We start from the raw sequence: 18,825 nt of genomic DNA, 5'->3' as shown, positions 1-18,825 counted from the left end.
AGAGTAGGGTAGGAATCAAGATTTTTTATAATATGTTCTAGACACTTGTAGATGTATAGACAGGGTAGAGTGAGAATATTGAGTTTCTGAAAATATTCGTGGCAGTCATCCGTGTACCCTAATTTTGCAATTATTCTAATGGCTCTTCTCTGCAACCTAAACAGTCTATGCCGCGAAGGTGAATGACCCCATGCGAAAATGGCATACTGTAGATGACTGAATTAAAGCGTAATAAGCAATTTTTAAATACTGTTGGGACAAGACGTCGCTCAAGTTACGTAAGAGATACAAATTTTTAGATATCTTTGTGGCCACCTCATCACCATGCTTATTCCAATTTAGCTGTTTATCTATAAATACCCCCAAGTATTTTGTAACATTAGAAAAAGTTTCTGCAGTGGCATAGTTTTTTAATGTGTAAGAAGATTCTTTTGATTAGTCAACAGTTCGGTTAAAGATTTGGCCTTATTACTAACAGTCGTATCGTCGGCATACATTGTGACATTTTTATTTGATATATATCCTGGGAGATCATTAATGAAAATTAAAAAGATAATGGGACCAAGTATAGATCCCTGAGATACACCGTGGATAATCTTCTTTTCAACTGAGTAAGACCCATTTGTACGAACAATTTGAGTACGATCACTTAAAAATGTCAAAATAAATTTTGTACTTGCAGGGTGGAAATTATATAATAAAAGTTTTTTGATTAATAATTCATGCGATACACAATCAAACGCTTTGGTTAAATCAAGAAGATATGTGTGATAAAATTCATTTTGTTCGAAGCTGTTTAAAATGTTGCACGTAAGTTGGAGAATTGCTGAAGTCGTTGAGTAGTTCTTTCTGAAACCAAACTGGTAGGGTGTAAGTAGTTTATTATTATCCAAGAACTTGATGATTTGAGATAACATAAGTCTTTCAAAAATTTTAGAAAAGAAATGGGTCTATAATTATTTACATCCTCAGCGTCGCCTTTCTTAAAAATCGGTGCCACTGCTGCTTTTTTAAGCTGGTCGGGAAATAACCCTTGTTTAACAGCACAGATGAATAATTTAGTTATAGGCGAGATCAAACAGTTCTGCACCGTTTTTACAAGAGACGTCGAAAATCCAAAAATGTCTTTGGTGTTATTATTTTTTAATTATTTAATTACATCTCTGACTTCTACTTCCCAAACTTCGTGAAAATAAAAAAAAAACATTGCACTTGGCATCAGTAACATTCGTGGACCTCATTATATTTATGGGACTATCTGTGGCTGTCGGTAAACTGGAGATAATTTTATCGGCTATAGATGAGAAATAATCATTAAACTCGTTTGCTGTTATGGTACACTGAAGGTCTTTTTTAGGTTTATGTTGATTTATGATGCTTCAAAGGGCTTTGGGATTACCTTTGTTATGTCTTACAAAACATTCATTTGCTTTCATTTTTGCCTCCTTTATGGCGCCAAGATATCTTTTTTTAAAACTAGACAAAAGTTGTTTAGTTTCTATAGTCTCATGAAGTTTATAAGCGTCATTTAGTAAACCAAGAGTTTCTCGCATTTTCTGTAAATTAGAATTAAACCAATTATTACTACAAGAGACTTTAGAATTACGTTTAAATGTAACCATTTGCTCAGGAAAAGCAGTATTGAATATAGACAAAATGTTATTTAAAAACATATCAAATTTATGGTTTATATCGAAGTCATAAGCTAAAAAGTCCCAGTCAATATTGTCTGAGCAGTGGTAAAAAATGAATTTTCCATATTGTGTAATGGGTCGAACACGTTTTGTTTCCATTTTACACTTACGATTGAAGAAACAATTTTTTACCTGCACTAAAACTCCTGTATGATCGGAAAAATCCGTTTCCAGTGGAGATGTGCGCACAAAATCACACGGTATATTTGTGAAAACATTATCAATCTGGGAATTGTTTCTAGTGGGAAAATCTACATGGGCATATAACCCAAAACTACTGAATAAATCTGTTAGTTGTTGAACATTTTCGTTTTTCAAGTTAAAATGAATATTAAAATCCCCGCCAAAAACCACATTCTTATCTTTATAATCAACTAGCTGACCCGGCGAACTTCGTACCGCCTCAGAATCAATAAATGTGTTAACTTATTAGGTGAATTAAAATAAGTTTTTTTATTAAGATAAAATGAATAATTAAAATTAATTGAAATTTAATGATTTAATGCATACACAAACAAATTTAATACAGTTGGTTGCAAAAAAAAAAAACGGGAAACGAAAATTTTTCTAATGTAAATTTTGTTTTGTCCATTTGCCAATTAATTGTCTACTCGACAATACCTATCAAATAATTTCTAAAAATGTCTGAATTTTGACACTAATTCTAACCTATCTCTCGTAAGAAGGTTTCACACTATGAAAAAATTGTAAAAATGTGTCAATTTTATTCTGACAGTTCCCGTTTTTTTTTTTGCAATCAACTGTTCGAGACACGACCCAACATTGAAGCGATTTCGGAAGGGTTGCGATCGCAGAATATCAGTTTGAAAAGTAGACCTCGACGGCAAACGCAGGGTCTCCATCTCCACTCTTCCAACCATGGAGGTAGTATTAACATGAAGGAGGATTCCCTATAGCCCTATACCGTCAATGCTTTAGATGCGGTATCAGTTGGCCACTCTCTGGTACCACTTTATGACTCTTCTCAAACTACGCGCAAGCGATAGTGACACGTTAGTGCTGGCCCTCTGCTGGGATCTTTCCACATGGTGCGCTCTGCATTTAGTACCACTTTATGGCAGTGCGCATTTACGCGGCATTTCCGCTTTTTTCAAATAGTGCTCCCTCCTGACAACGCATGATGGCAGCTGACAGAGATAGGGAACAAATCTTTAAAACCACGGGACCACGGCTTCCGAATGAGACCACTCCCGCCCCTTTACAGTCTGAATGGCGCGCATTTCAAAAAAGGAAGTTATGTTGTCGCACCCTGTACAATGCAAAAATACGTAAGAGTGTCAAAACTCAGCTGACGTTAAATCTCAATTAAGTTCAAATTGTCAATGCGCGCACAATGACAGATGACATAACCTTACAAAATGAATTTTCTTCATAATTTTTTTTTTTCGTTAGTTATTCGATGTTTTAATAGTTATTCTGCTAATCGGGGCGGAGACAAATCCACCAATGTGTAACACAATAAAAAGCATTGGTGTGAGCTCGTGACACATGTCGAGTACTTTTGAGGTCATATGAAATCACTGAATTAACTGAACGATCAAGTTATCGACCGGGGTTGAAAATTATTGAATTACTAATATCGCTATTAAAAAATAGGGATTGATGGTAGAAGGGTGAAAATTTAGGGTTGTATATATTTTTAATGCCACATCACAAAAAAAAATAAACAATTTTGTCCAAAAAATTAAAAAAAATCTTTTGGGGTGGACCACCCTTATCACTTAGGGGTATAACAAATAGATAAAAACCTATTCTCACACCTACTGAATATACATATAAAATTTGATCAAAATCGGTCAAGCCGTTTCGGAGGAGTATGATAACTAAAACTGTGACACGTTCTTTTTAAATTTTTTTAGGCAATTTTTAAAATTTTTAAATTATTCTCTTCGTAAGAACCATCCTCGTACTTCAAGGAATATTCTAAAAAAAGAATTAGCGAAATCGGTTCAGCCGTTCTCGAGATTTGCGCTTACCAACACATTTAGCGATTCATTTTTATATTATAGATTACATCCAACACTTTACAAATGTTTTCGCATAGAACTTCGAATTTGCCCAATGGTGATCTGTAGACGACAATCAAATACAAGTTGAATTCTGGTAGATAAGTGCCAATTATTTCGCAGTCAATTTCGGATGACAGGCTCTTGACAAATTGAAGGGATTTGAACTGATGGCAACTGAGAATAAACTGGATGACACCTCCATGGGTATGATTTGACCTAGTGAAGCTTTCCGCTGTCGTGAATGATTCTATTCGAACAATGTCACTTTCCGCTGGCTTGAGCCAGCATCTAAAGGTTGTGATTCCATTACCATTTCGATTGCACCAATTTTGTTTCGTAAACACTGGATATTTAAATACAAAATGTTTATACACTGGTTCCAGTTCTCTGATTGCTAGACTTCGTATACAGTTTGACTTCTTACGACTGCCACTTGTCTTCTGTAGGCTTCACATTCATAGTCGAAGCGAGAATGATTTACTTTAATATTTATATTGTTGATATTGTTAAGTTTGGAACAATTAATGCAGACTGTATTATTTTGACATTCACTTTCAGTATGGCCCGCTTTGTTTTTTTTTTTTCAAAAGATAAAAATCAATTATTTATTACACTAAACAGCATTCAACGAACAAAACTTATATACCGGGTGATCAAGAAGGACTGTTTAAGTTGGCAATACAATTAAGAACATTTCTTTATTCGGCTATTTACAACACTGCAACCGGATATGTTTTGTGGGTTTATTTGACAGATATCTGACGTAACATTAATAACGACAAAATGGTAGGTTATGAGTTATGACAGTAAAAACTAACGGCAAAAAGAAATCGAAGCTGGAATTCGGAATAATAATCTAAAAATTTACTAAAGGAAATTCTCAAAGTGATCCCCATTTTGCTCTAAACATAAATTAACTCTTCTCTCGAACGATTCACCATCATGTTTAATTTAATTTGATATGTCAAATTTGACTTGTCACTGATGCGGCTGTCAGTGTGAAGCCGTCAACAACCGGAAGTTACTTCAGTTGTACCATTTAAAAATAAAATTCAACATTACCAACTTAAACAGTCCTTCTTGATCACCCCGTACTAAAACAGTAAAAAAAATAACGACTACCTACTTGATTTAGTGTAATAAATTCTAGAGCAGTGTGTCAAAAATTGGAAAGGATTCGAGTTCAATGTCATCATTCAGCTCATGCAAAATTCAAAATCTTCAATGCTTGGTCCATTCTTAGAATTCTTTCCTTCTCTGCGTCATTCCAATATTTGTAGTCAATTAGCAAAATTCTGTCCATGTATGTGTCATATTCAATTTTTGGATGAGCTTCGATATTACCTACATCAATAAAGTATCGGATATCCTCACCTACCATTAATATATCTAGACCTTGGCACCGAAATGCATTTTCGAGGTTTGTCCATCGTTCTTGACAATGAAGATCTTGACTTTCCTGTCGCTTTATATAACCTGGAATCTGCTTTATATCCTGCAACTTCACATCTTTGTCTGGGAAGACCTTTTCTATTATTCGCTTTTTTAAGACATTAGCGTACTGCCGCATCTCTAGGATCGAGATTCGCTCATTTAATTTAGCAACAGCTTTTCTCTTTTCTGTCTTTCTTCGGCCAATGCTTTTTCTCTTTCCTGTCTTTCTTCGGCCAATGCTTTCTCGCTTCTCCGTCTTTCGAAATAACATTATAGTTATACACCAGAAAGTTGTTTGGAAAATGATAATTACAAATTAAATTTTGATCGAACAGTTTTAACTGACATTCATATTAAGCATAACAGACCAGACATTATTATTTTTATTTGTTACTAAATTGTAAACGTCATTTATTCGAACTGTCACTTGACGTTGAAAACTCATTTTAACTGGCTAGTAGTGTTAAATTGACAGCAGACCAGTTATGAATTTAACAAGTTAGTAGAGAAATTTGAAATTTGGAAAAAATAGGAGTGTTTTTAACATTTGAACATTTTTATTTCTTTGTTTCATTCAAATTAAAATTAAATGTACAATTAGAATTTCCGCTAATGTCGAACATTCCTGAAGCGGAAGTGAATTCGCTCGTCATTGGACAATTAATTGTAGAACTTCCCGAAGTAGAGGCCACATTTGTCGAAGTGGAAGCCACATCCGTTGAGTTTCGTCCAGGAAACATGTTTTTCGCACTTTCAATTTTTTTATTGATAGAATCATCCACATAACCTTCCGCAATTCCACTACTTTTCCATCCTCCCGAACGTTTTAGTGTCAAAATATCTCCGCCTGCATCCACAACCATCGTTGCTGCTGACTGGTTTAATTAGTAACTTCTTTGTTTTGCTGTTGCAATACTTCGACAAAGGTTTCTCCGTTCAGTATCATCCTGGCAATTTTATTTTTGCTTTCCAAAGAGTCTTCTATGTATTTTTCAGCCACAGACGAACTCTTCCAAGCTCCGTGTCTTTTTAGTACTGCTAAATCAGCACCAGCATTGGCCAAAAGCGTTGCAGAAGTTCTCCGAAACGAGTGACCAGTATATTTGTCAGGATCTTGAAGACCCAAAAACAGTGCAATTTGTTTTGGCATCCCTCCAATTGTGTGTATTCCTACTCTTTGTACGGTACACTTTGAATTTCTATATCCCAAAAATAACATTCTATGGTTAACATGTTTTGGCCTCAGTGACACGTATTTTCTGAATAACTCCACACATTTAATTCCGTCTACTTCGTTTATTACAGTGAAGGTCCTTCTTTGATTTGTCTTAGTGCAGGGAATTGTAATTACTAACTGCGTTTGAGTTTCCTGGATATTGTCTAGTGAAATGTTATACAATTCTTCTCTTCTACAACCACCAGCTATTCCAATCATAGCAATAACCTGTCAATTCAAAAAAACTCGTTTATTTTCTTGTTTTATTTGAAATTTGCTCTTACTTTTGTCAGGAGATATTTGTCAGTACAAGCTTCTTTCATAAATCTATAAATTTCTTCTCGGGTTAATGTTTTAGATTGTTTGGATTCATGACCAATTGATTGTTTTTTCAGGAAAGCTAACAATTTAGAAAAGCGAGATAGGTCAAAATTTTCATTCGCAATTAATGTTGATTTAATCATTGAGGATTTCGGCCACAAAGAAGATGCTCCTATTTTCTTAGACTAAAAACATTAGTTCACAAATAAAATAACCAATATAACCATTTAAAGTCTTACCAAATCTAAAAAATAAGCCAGGATAACTTCTTCGGTAATTTCCTTAACATTATTTTCAACTTTCCACTCGCAAAAATGGCTGAATTGTTTGTGGTATCGTTCACCAGACTTACTTGGAATTAATTTAGCACACGCTTCTTCAGATTTTTTTACAATTCGTGGAGGATTTGCATTCGAAAACATTTTGACACACCAAATTATTCCGACAAAATCAACAAATTAAACAATTGCCAAACAGCCGTTGCTAATCATGTTCCGAAAATGTAACTAGATTTGGAGCATTTGTTGAATTATTTTGAAATTAATTTCAAACGAAATTTGAGGCAGGTCGTAATAAAATACATAACGACAATCGTCCGTGAACTTTTTTTACAGCACTCGTTTCGAGTTTCAAGACTCGGCTCCTTCGTCGCCTCGTCCTTAAACGTCAAACTCGTACTGTAAACTATGAGTTCCCAGACTTATGATGTTAATTACTATTCTCAACATCTTCTACGTCCTTCACCGTGAACGAGAGAAGCTCGTCACACCGGCAAGCACCAAAAATTCCAGAAATTGTCATCACTTTATATAACAACCAATAGTCATCAGGAGCGTCAACAAGAAATTTTTCCACTTGCTCTTTTGTTAAAACCCTTGCCTTCTTCGGCACGTAACGCTCATTTTTTCTCTTGAGAAAGGCAATTACCTTATGAAATCTACAAATGTCAAGTTAAAATATAACTTTTTTGATAACGTCAGGAATAGGAAAACTAACCTGCGAACTTCAGCATTTTCTTTAATCTCAGCTTTTTAACATGAACCATTTCGACCACAAAGAATTGGGGCTAAATTTTTCTGATAGTTGGTGAAGATACACCAAAAGAACGTCTGCCGTTACATCAGTTACGTTATTGTTTTTTTGCCAATTTTTAAATTCTTCATATTCTCGTTCATATCTTGCTAAAGACTTCGCTGGCAGTAAACTGGAAGCCACGTTTATAGCCTTCTTTTTGATTTCTTCTGGCACGTTCATTTGAGAAAAAATCTTGACGGAAATAAACAATTTTAACAAACGGCGCGTTGTCATAGTAATTGTACTTCTAAGGTTTCTGAGTTTTGAAGAATAATTTGGAAGAAAACAGAATTTGATCATTTTTAATTTTGTTCGACTTTTATTTAGTTGTTTACTGTTAGAATATTGAATTATTATTGTACAAAAAGTACAGTTTTTCAATGTCACGGATGTGCATTATTTCCATTGTGACTTATGTAAGCGAGTGAGTTTTTGTGACTCTCTATTTTTGTCACACCATGCGTTTTTGTCGTTTTTCTTAGTTAGTCGAATAGCTGCTTTCAAATAAATCAGCTCATTCTCGATAATTAGTTTAATTTAAATATCAAAACCTGCGCTTAAACACACCTAAATCCCATAGGTTATGGGCCCAGGTATCGTGTAATATCTGTAATCGACCGTGAAAGTTAAATTAAGGTACAAAGGTGCCGGTGTGCCAAGTGTAAAACATGGAGAAGATCGACAAAAGAAACATCAAACAATTCAACGGAGAACGCTATAGCATTTGGAAATTTCGAGTAAAGTCGCTATTGCGTGAATTGAATATTCTTCATGCAGTTGAAGATGCAATCCCAGATCTGCCAGACGAACACTGGTTAAAGGCGGACTCCACGGCGAGAGGTGTTATTGTGGACTACTTAAGTGATGCATTCTTGAGTTTCGCGAAAGAGGTACGTTTCGCCAAAACCATTTTTGATCAACTTGATGCTATCTATGAACGACAAAGTTTGGCCACGCAACTTGCAGCAAGAAAACGACTCCTTTCATTAAAACTGGAAGGTGATCAAACGTTGATCGCACATTTTAACACATTCGAAGAAATAATAACGGAATTAACTGCGGCGGGTGCGAAATTAGATGAAATGGACAAAGTATCACATCTTCTGCTAACTCTCCCTTCGACTTATGATGGTCTCATAACAGCATTAGAGACTCTCAACGAAGACAACCTGAATTTAACCTTTGTCAAAAATAGACTTTTAGACTATGAAGTGAAAATTAAAGGTGATAGTGATAATGCGACCAGTACAAAAATTCTGAGTGTTAGTGTTCCGGGATCAAGTGGTTCAAATCAAAACTTTTCCTTTCACAAGAAAAATGCGGGTCATTTCAAATATAAACCACAAAAGGGCTTCAAGAAAAATGGTCATAAAAATAAGTTTAAATCTGGACGTCAATATAAGTGTTCAAACCTAAAATGCGACCATTGTGGTCGTACCAATCATATGAAGAAGGATTGTTATTTCTACAAAAGGATGATAGAAAAAGGAGATCGTCCCCGAACAATCCAAAGTATTCAAACCAATGTCGACAGTGCTAATCAAGGTTTTATTTTTATGATTGGAAGCACGGAGTACCAGTCAGAAACAAATGATGACAATCAAATTACATTTATTTTGGATTCCGGGGCCACAGACCACATAATAAATAACGACGGAGTTTTTACTGAATTCCATGAATTATCACCACCAATCAACATTGCCGTCGCCAAGACAAATACTTCCGTCATTGCTACAAAAAGAGGTACTGTAAAAGTGAAGACGAATCTACGGAACGTTGGAAGATGTGCTGTATTGCCCAGACGTCCCCTACAATCTACTTTCCGTTCGTCGGATGCAGGAAAAGGGAATGACGACTATATTTGATGCGGCAGGTGTCACAATAAAAAATGGTGATGTAACCATTTTAACAGGTAAGCCATTTAATGGTTTAACAGCTGTAAAAATTAAAGCGTGTAAAAACATGGTAAATTTAGGAAGTCAATCTGTAATAAATAATAATTACAAAATATGGCATGAACGACTTGGTCATATAAGCAAGCAAAAATTCATTCAATTAAAAACACATAAATAGAACACATGATAGATGACATTAATCATCTTGAATTAATAAAACCTACAGATAATATCTGTGAAGCTTGCATTTATGGTAAACAGTCTAGACTTCCCTTCGCTAAAGCGAAAGTTAAAAATCATGAAAAGCGCCCCCTTTTTATCATTCACACCGATGTGTGTGGACCAATTAAACCTAGTACTGTAGATGGCAAAAATTATTTTGTGACATTCATTGATGACTTCACTCATTATACAGTTGTTTATTTAATAACTTATAAATCTGATGTTTTCCCTATGTTTAAAGACTTTGTAGCAAAGTGTGAAGCCCATTTTAATCTAAAGATCGTCAATTTGTATTGCGACAATGGTCGTGAATATTTATCGAATGAATATAAAGATTTTTGTAGCCAAAAGGGCATTACATATCATTTGACTGTTAGTCACACGCCTCAACAAAACGGTATATCTGAAAGGATGAACCGTACCATTACTGAAAGGGCCAGGACCATGGTCATTGCTGCTGACCTAAATAAAGCCCTATGGGGTGAGGCTGTTTTAACAGCAGTAAACCTTATTAATATAAGCCCCACTAAAGCTCTCGAGGCAAATAAAACTCCTTATGAATTGTGGCACAACAAAAAACCAAAAATACAATATTTAAGAGTCTTTGGGTCAACCGTATATGTTCATAATAAAATCAGAAAAAGTAAATTTGATCAAACATCTTTTAAGGGCATATTAGTTGGATATGCACCTAACGGTTATAAAATATGGGATCCTAGTAATCAAAATTCCTAATCGCTAGAGATCTAATATTTGACGAGATAAATTTTAAAATCTCGAGACCTTTATTGCAGATGGACGAAACTATGAAAACTGCAGAGTCTAAAACTGTTATTAAATCTGACATTCATAAAGCAGATAAAACAGTAAATAATTATGTGCCATTTAAGACTGTTAAAACTGATTGTGATGAAGCAAGTAACACAGTGGATAAAACTGTGATGTCCGAAAATGATAAATCTGGTACAAATAAAACAGATAAATCATTGGACAAACAAAACAAACTTGCTAGTCATGAAACAGATAAAACAGTGGACAAATCGGTGTCGCATGAAACTGATAAACCTGTGAAAGAAATTAGTGAAACAGATAAATCAGTAACACCAATTAGAAGGAGTGAAAGAATTAAAAATCGTCCTCAACCCTGTTATAATGATGAACTTACTGAAATGCAAACATACTTAAATTGCATGATTACTTTTCATAATACAACAATCCCTAAATCTTACACTGAAATTAAAGAAAGGGAAGATCGCAAACAGTGGGAGGACGCTATAAATGAAGAAATCCAAGCTCTTGAAGTAAATCAAACTTGGACTTTAATCGATAAACCTATTGGTAAAAATATTATCGGTTGTAGATGGGTCTTCACAATTAAAAATGATGCAATGGGAAATCCTATAAAGTATAAAACTAGATTAGTTGCTAAAGGTTTCAGTCAACAATATTCAATTGACTATAACGAAACTTTTGCACCAGTTGCAAGAATCACCACCTTTAGATTTTTATTAGCATTTGCTAATCAATTTAATTTACAAATGCATCATATGGATGTCAAAACTGCATTTTTAAATGGTACCTTGAAAGAGCACATTTACATGCAAGTACCTGAAGGTGTTAAATGCAATGAAAATCAGGTGTGCAAATTACATAAATCATTGTACGGGCTTAAACAATCTTCAAGATGCTGGTTTGAACTGTTTGATCAAACTTTAAAAGAAAAGGGTTTTCAAAATTCAAAGGTAGATCGCTGTCTGTATATTTTAAATGTTGTATGTTGATGATGTACTAATTATTACTTATAATGCTGAAACCATGACTAATTTCAAAGCATTCTTAATGCAACAGTTTCGAATGATAGATTTAAAACAAATTTCATTGTTTCTTGGTATTAGAATTATCCGTTCTGAAAATGAAATTACCCTAGATCAAAATATATTTCTTAAAAATATTTTGATAAAATTTAATATGAGTGATTGTAAACCAGTAGCTACACCTTTGCCTGTACAAATAAATTATGAAGAACTTAACTCGAATATAAGTTATAACGCACCCTGTAAAAATTTAGTTGGATGTTTAATGTATGCCATGCTCTGTACACGACCAGATCTTTGTGCAGCAATAAATATTCTGAGTCGTTTTCAAAGTAAAAATAATAAAGAGCTTTGGCAGTGTTTAAAACGAGTATTGAGATATATAAAAGGGACACTTGACCTCAAATTAGTATATAAAAGGTCTACATATACAAAAGTAGTTATTGGCTATGCTGATGCAGATTGGGGAAGTGATTTGAGTGATAGAAAAAGTACAACAGGATATTTGTTTCGTGTTTTTGAATCCTGTACGATTTGTTGGAATACTAAAAAACAAAACTCAGTAGCAACTTCTTCCACTGAAGCCGAATATATGGCATTATATGAAAGTGTAAAAGAAGCAATGTGGCTAAAATCACTTATGAAAGCGTACACTTTGAAATAAAAGACCCTATAATTATTTTTGAAGATAATAATGGATGTATAGGCATTGCCAATAACCCAACTGATCATAAAAGGACCAAACATATTGATATCAAATATCATTTTATCCGAGAACAAATACAACAAAACACAATAATTTTAAAATATGTTCCAACAGGTCATCAGTTGGCAGACGTTTTTACAAAGTCCCTAGTAGCAGCAAAATTTCTAGAAATTCGACTAACTATTGGAATGGAATAATAATTTTAAGTTACAGTAAGGAAATATTAGTTTTTACTGTTACATTATATTATAGCCTACCATTAGACTTATTTTTATATAAAGTTAATAATTAAATTCAAGGTATCTAGCTCCTGTAATTTTTGAGTGGGAGTGTTAGAATATTGAATTATTATTGTACAAAAAGTACAGTTTTTCAATGTCACGGATGTGCATTATTTCCATTGTGACTTATGTAAGCGAGTGAGTTTTTGTGACTCTCTATTTTTGTCACACCATGCGTTTTTGTCGTTTTTCTTAGTTAGTCGAATAGCTGCTTTCAAATAAATCAGTTCATTCTCGATAATTAGTTTAATTTAAATATCAAAACCTGCGCTTAAACACACCTAAATCCGATATTTACAATTTTATAACAAATAAAATATTATACAAGACACGCCAAGTAACTGGTTTTACTGGCTCCATTCGCCATGGTAAAACTTATACCCTATTAACTTTTGTTCCGATGAAAATATTCAAACCATTTTTGGAACAAAGTTGGAAGATTTTTTAAACTAGCGGATATATTACAATTCAATATCCCAACCTTTCCAAAGGCGCCGGAATAGCGTCCTTGTCGGCTCAACCAGCACTAGATTATCTCCACTTTTGACTTTTGTCACTTTCATTTAAAAAATAAAAACTAGCGAGAGCTCCTCGAGGCTATGATTGAATTATTTCAATTATTTTTAAATTTTAATGAATTTCGCCTACTACGTTTTTTGTCAAATTATTTACGTTCATTAATTTCAACTTTGAAAAGTAAAATTAGTTCAATAAAATTGCTTGTTGTTCAAACAGTATTCATTACGTAGTCTTATTAATTATTTATTACAAAAATAAAAATTAGCACCAAATCTGCAGTGGATCATAAGATTCATAAGTTAACACAGGGTATAAATTTTACCATGCAATTCCCTATGGCAACAGTTAAAAAAAAACGCACAAGTTTACGACCTCATAAGAGGTCAACCAGAAACTGTGGAGGAATTACAGGCAAGGATAACTGACGCTTGTAGTGGACATTTACAAAACACTCGAAGAAATTTTCAAGATCGCTTGGGACATTGTCAGGCAGTCGAAGGAAAATACTTTGAACAATTCCTTTGATAAATTAATTTCTGATATTTGTTGAGTCATGTGCGTTAACGTTTTTACATTTTGTTTTTTTTTTTTTATTAATACATGTTTACATGTTCTACCTTCCAAAAGCTAATTGAGTCATAGCCTCGAGGAGACCTCGCTATTTATTTTTTTATTTCAAACTGTCCGGTAGATGTTCGACTACATCATCAATTTGAGTCCGGTAGGTGAGTTATAACAGTATCAGAGCCGGGAAGTGTCGCTAAGCAACACCTACCGGACTGTTATTTTTATTAATCAAATTTGACAAAAAAATGTACATTAGAAACGCAAACATAAATTAGTTATTTGGAATATTTAAATGTACATTAATCGAACAATTTGTATTGCCCGTAACGCTAATTCCGGGGTTGTTACTCGATGTAGAGCTAGAAACGTTTGATTGTCTCTGTTGTAGAACTTCAACGAAATTTTCGCCACCTTGTATCATACGGGCAATCTTAACTTTTCCGTCTATTGCGTCTTCAACGTATTTCTCAGCTGCTGACGAACTTTTCCATGCCCTTTAACACCGATAAATCTGCACCTGCATTTGCAAGCAGAGTTGCGGACGTCCGACGAAAACAGTGTCCTATGTATCTGTCAGGATGTTCTAACTTTAGATATTCGGCAATCTTTCTTGGCATGCTCCCACTAGTGTGAATTCCGACCCTCTGCGAAATACATTTTTCTTGCCGGTATCCAACAAAAATAGTTATTTCTATATCAAGGATGCGAAATCGTACTTTGACGAACCGAGAGAAAAATTGTCGTCAAGGCCGCTTTGCGGCCGAGACAAGACAATCTCGAGGTTGTCAAAGGATTTCGTAGCCAAGGTGTACACAACATTTTGTGTGCAATCCGAAAATTTGTAATCATAAAATGAACAAGTAAAATTTCCTTCACTGTCAATAAAAATAAATTCGGCCTACATGTCGCCATGTCGCTATGGAAACGACATAAATAAAACAATTCACTTTGAGAAAAATTGCAAAAATGCCCGAAGAAAATTACGATGTTTCAGTTCCGTGTACTCATCCAGAGTTAAAAAAATATTATAAAATGTTACAGTGACTTTGAGTCTGATGTAACAAGAAGAATGTGAAAACCGTGTCGGATAATGTTGTACTGGCTTACCTATTTATTGGAATTTATTTATGGTGGAAGGTAAATGTTAAGTTCTGTTATGCTAGGTTGTACCATCTGCTCATTTTTAGGTTATTTTAATCGTGGAAATATCAGGAGGCGTGCTAAGACACAAATAAACCAAAATGTCTGTTGATGACATTCAGGAAATGTTACGAGATATTTCTCTTTTTGATCGGTGAAAAAGTAAACAAAATTAACCTAATTCACATGTGTATGTTTCATATAGATGATAGATCGATAATGGGGATCTTTCTTATCGACTCCTCAACCTCATGCGGCTGTCTCATTTGAAATTGGCAGAAATTTCAAACCGGATGAAAATTCTGTTATAATAGTGGCCATTCCTGACACAAAATCAAACTTTAACTGTAACCAATCCAGATTTTGTAAGATTACACCGGAAATATGCAGATAGATATGTTGTAATTGTAATAATAAATAAATACAGAGTGTCCCCAAAAAAGAAGACGAGTCCATAACTCCGTTATTTATCGGAAGATTTTAATTATCATTACACCAAATTAAATGGTTGTCAAAATATTTTTTTTTTAAATGGGATTACATATTTTTTTTAGTAATTCTGATAGAGGTTTTTATTCTGAAAACAACAGTGTATCACAAGTATACATTTAAATACCAAAAATTCACAAAAAAAATGTAGAAAAAGGCTACTATCGTCTATATTCCATTTTGCGCTAAACATTGGCGGCATATCTGCGCAATCCCACATGTTATTATTTGTCATTTGTTTTTCCAGCTACCTTAATTTGGTTATTACATTGTAACGCAATCCATTTTGATATCTTTTCGCTTGGTGCTCGTCATTTGTTTCAAAAGTTAGTGTTATTTTTTTTTTATGTGAAGTTATACTTGTGATACATTGTTGTTTTCAGAATTAAAATCTCTATCAGAATTACTAAAAAAAGGTATGTAATGCCATTCGAAAAAAAATATTTTGACAGTTTAGTCTTGAAGCCCTTGGAGCTATACGTGAATTTATTAAGCCGTTTTGTAGCCTATTAATAACCCTTTAATTTGGTGTATAGATAATTAAAATCCTCCGATAAATAAGGGAGCTATGGACTCGTCTTTTTTTTGGGGGACACCCTGTATAAAAATGACTTTTACTTTTACGGCCGTCGTCAAGGCAACGGCTGCGAAATTCAATTTCGCGGCCTGTTGTACGCACGCGAAGAGCTCATTTCGCGTACGGTTGCACACAAACATTTTTTCTTGCAAATTTTTCGGACGTAGAGCAGTGTATTTTCGAAACATCTCCAAAAAATTGATTCCCTCCGCTTCATTTATGACGGAAAATGTTCTTCTTACATTGGTTTTAGTATAAGGAATCGTAATTACCAACTGCGTTCCAGTGTCTTGTATGTCATCAACAGTCATCGAATATAATTCCTCACGTCGACAACGCCCTGTAATTCCTAGCATTGCAACGACCTACAAAAAATAACAAATTTAATTCTTGAATGGATATTAATTACTTATTCTGCATACCTTTGCCAAGAGATATTGCGTGTCAGGGGCTTCCTTTAAAAATAAATCGATTTACTTCCGCCCTGGTAAGGATTGTGTTGGTTGGTATCCAACGTTGCATTTTTTTAAAAACGATGTTAGTTTTATAAATGCACCTATCTTTACATTTTCCTGAACAAGGAACATCGATTTTAACATAGAATATTTAGCCCATAATGAGGAACTGCTTCCTTTTTTCGACTGTAAATAATTTAGATAGCATTATATTAGCCAGAAGGAGAGATTTCAATAATTAAAAAACTTACTGCATCCAAAAAATATGCCAACATGACATTTTCCTCCACTTGTCTCAGCCCATGCCGTTCCTTCGACTGGCTAAACACTTGGTACTCCTTTTCGTACCTAGCTGCCGACTTCGTAGGCATCAATTTTGCACTTGCTTCGTGGGATTTCGTCATTATTGAGTCGGGAACAGCCGAACAACCCGCAGCGTTTATGGCGTCCATTTTAAAGTGAAAAAATATTCAATGCAAAAAATCAATAGCAACGGCCGTTGCCACAGAAAAAAAGGTGATGAGATTTTCACAATATTATGTGATTTTTTAATTTTTGAAATAAAATAATGATACATAACAAACTTACAGTATGAAATAAAATACGTTACGATATAGGTACGTCCGGTACTACTTGTAACATTCTTGACTCGGCTCGTAATGTCGCCTCGTCCATGTCTATCTCGTACTGTTATAAGCAAGGAGGTTAAAGTAAGAGGAGGGAAAGCCAGTTTGAAAAAGTGATGCCATCCGCCAAATCGTGCAGAGCCATAAAAGGTTGCTAAACAAGGGTGGTTGGTGGGGATGGTACCAGTGGCGTATAAAAGATGGGGCGCACAGATGCATTTATTGTAATTTGTAACATAAAGTACATGAAAAAATTTAACAAAAATAAAAGAAGTAAATTTATAATTCAGAAAAAACTATAAGTACATGATGGGGCGCACTGGAGCATTTGTTGTAACATAAAAACGCTTAACACCTTGTTGCGGGGGTTAAAGGAACGCCACTGGCGCCAGAGCGATGCGATACCCGGTGGGCCGTTCAAGGACGTTCGCGGTCATAAAAGGTTGCTGGAGAAGGAACGATTGGCATCACTTTCAATGCATTACCAGCATAGGGCGCTTTCCCTCCTCTTACTTTAACCTCCTTGGTTACAAGTAACCTAGCGGACTTATAACGTACTGCTCGTCAAATCTTAGATGGCCGCTAAGGATGCGCAGAAGAGGGAGTGCGACGCAAGATGCGATAAGGTGAAGCGGTAAAGTGGGGTATAATTCTGAAAAGTACACTCAGATACAGAAATCGACTTGTTCTAACTCCGCGTTGTCGACGAGATTTTAATCCTGTAGCTGTAATCTACTGACGTATTGCGAGTCTTCAACGTATTTGTGATCTGCAATTTTTATTACCTAAATAATAATAAACAGGTACCTTTCCCACTAAATTTCCAACGGCATTGTAATTTTTACATTTCTCCTTTTTAGAAAATGACACCCATAAAGTTGCTCTTATTGTTAACACACGTTGTACATTTTGATAATTACGTCTTCTTAAATTTCAAAATCATAAAGCACTGTAAATTTTAATGAAGTACCTGTTCTTGCTATTTTGTCGGTGGACGAGTCGATTGGACCGTTCGCTTAAATTACAATTACAAGCAGATGTTCGTTATTCGCAGCACTTCAGCCACTTTTACATAATGCCGTAAGCAATTTCCCAGAATTCGAATACGGTAAGATGAGGCACAAAGAATTATTCATTATTTTAATAAACTGTTATGTATTACGAAATCAAACACATTATTCCATATACCTAATCCATAATGTCATATTAATCGTTTAAATTTAAAATATTAATAACATAATTACATAACATTTTTGTTTTATAGTATTTTTATCTTCCTAAGGAATTTTGGCTTAAGTCATAAATAAACCGAACAAAGACCCTACTTAAAGAAATTTATTGTGATATTGTACCTGTCAATCACTAGCCGGCCTCGGAGAATAAAATTACCTGGGGTAGTACTCAAAATATTTGTCGGAGACCCTCTAGTGATTGACAGGCACAATATGACAATACATTTCTTTAAGTAGGGTCTTTGTTCGGTTTATTTAGGGTTTAAGTCAGAATTCCTTAGGAAGTTACAAGCACTATATATTTAATACAAAAATTTCCGATAATATTGCGGAATCTGGAAAAGTGCCCCCCATGCTTGCAGCGTTTCCACGTTGAATGGCAAGGGAAATCCTCTCGAAAAGGAATTTCTTTGATTTTGAATCGCTTGATTCCGCGATAAATATGTTTCATTGTGCTTTTAAAAGCCATGGTTTGGAGTGTACCAGTGTTTCCACTGCTGCGACGCTCGAACAAGTGACGTCCCCACTCCTAA

The 18,825-nt window shown here is 34.6% G+C and overlaps 1 long non-coding RNA gene across 1 annotated transcript; it reads right to left on the bottom strand.

The window, feature by feature from the left end:
• Positions 1–5,695: 5,695 nt before the first annotated feature.
• On the bottom strand, positions 5,696–7,124 carry LOC138126376 (uncharacterized). Its single transcript, XR_011157782.1, has 2 exons — positions 6,659–7,124; positions 5,696–6,602 (listed from the first exon to the last, which is right to left on the bottom strand). It is a non-coding gene; the product is annotated as an uncharacterized lncRNA (long non-coding RNA).
• Between the last annotated feature and the right edge of the window lie 11,701 nt (positions 7,125–18,825).

This window comes from Tenebrio molitor, chromosome 3, assembly GCF_963966145.1.
Source record: "Tenebrio molitor chromosome 3, icTenMoli1.1, whole genome shotgun sequence".
Lineage (NCBI taxonomy): Eukaryota > Metazoa > Arthropoda > Insecta > Coleoptera > Tenebrionidae > Tenebrio > Tenebrio molitor.
The sequence above is the reverse complement of the archived record's forward strand: the minus strand, read 5'-3'. Positions and strand labels throughout refer to the sequence as shown.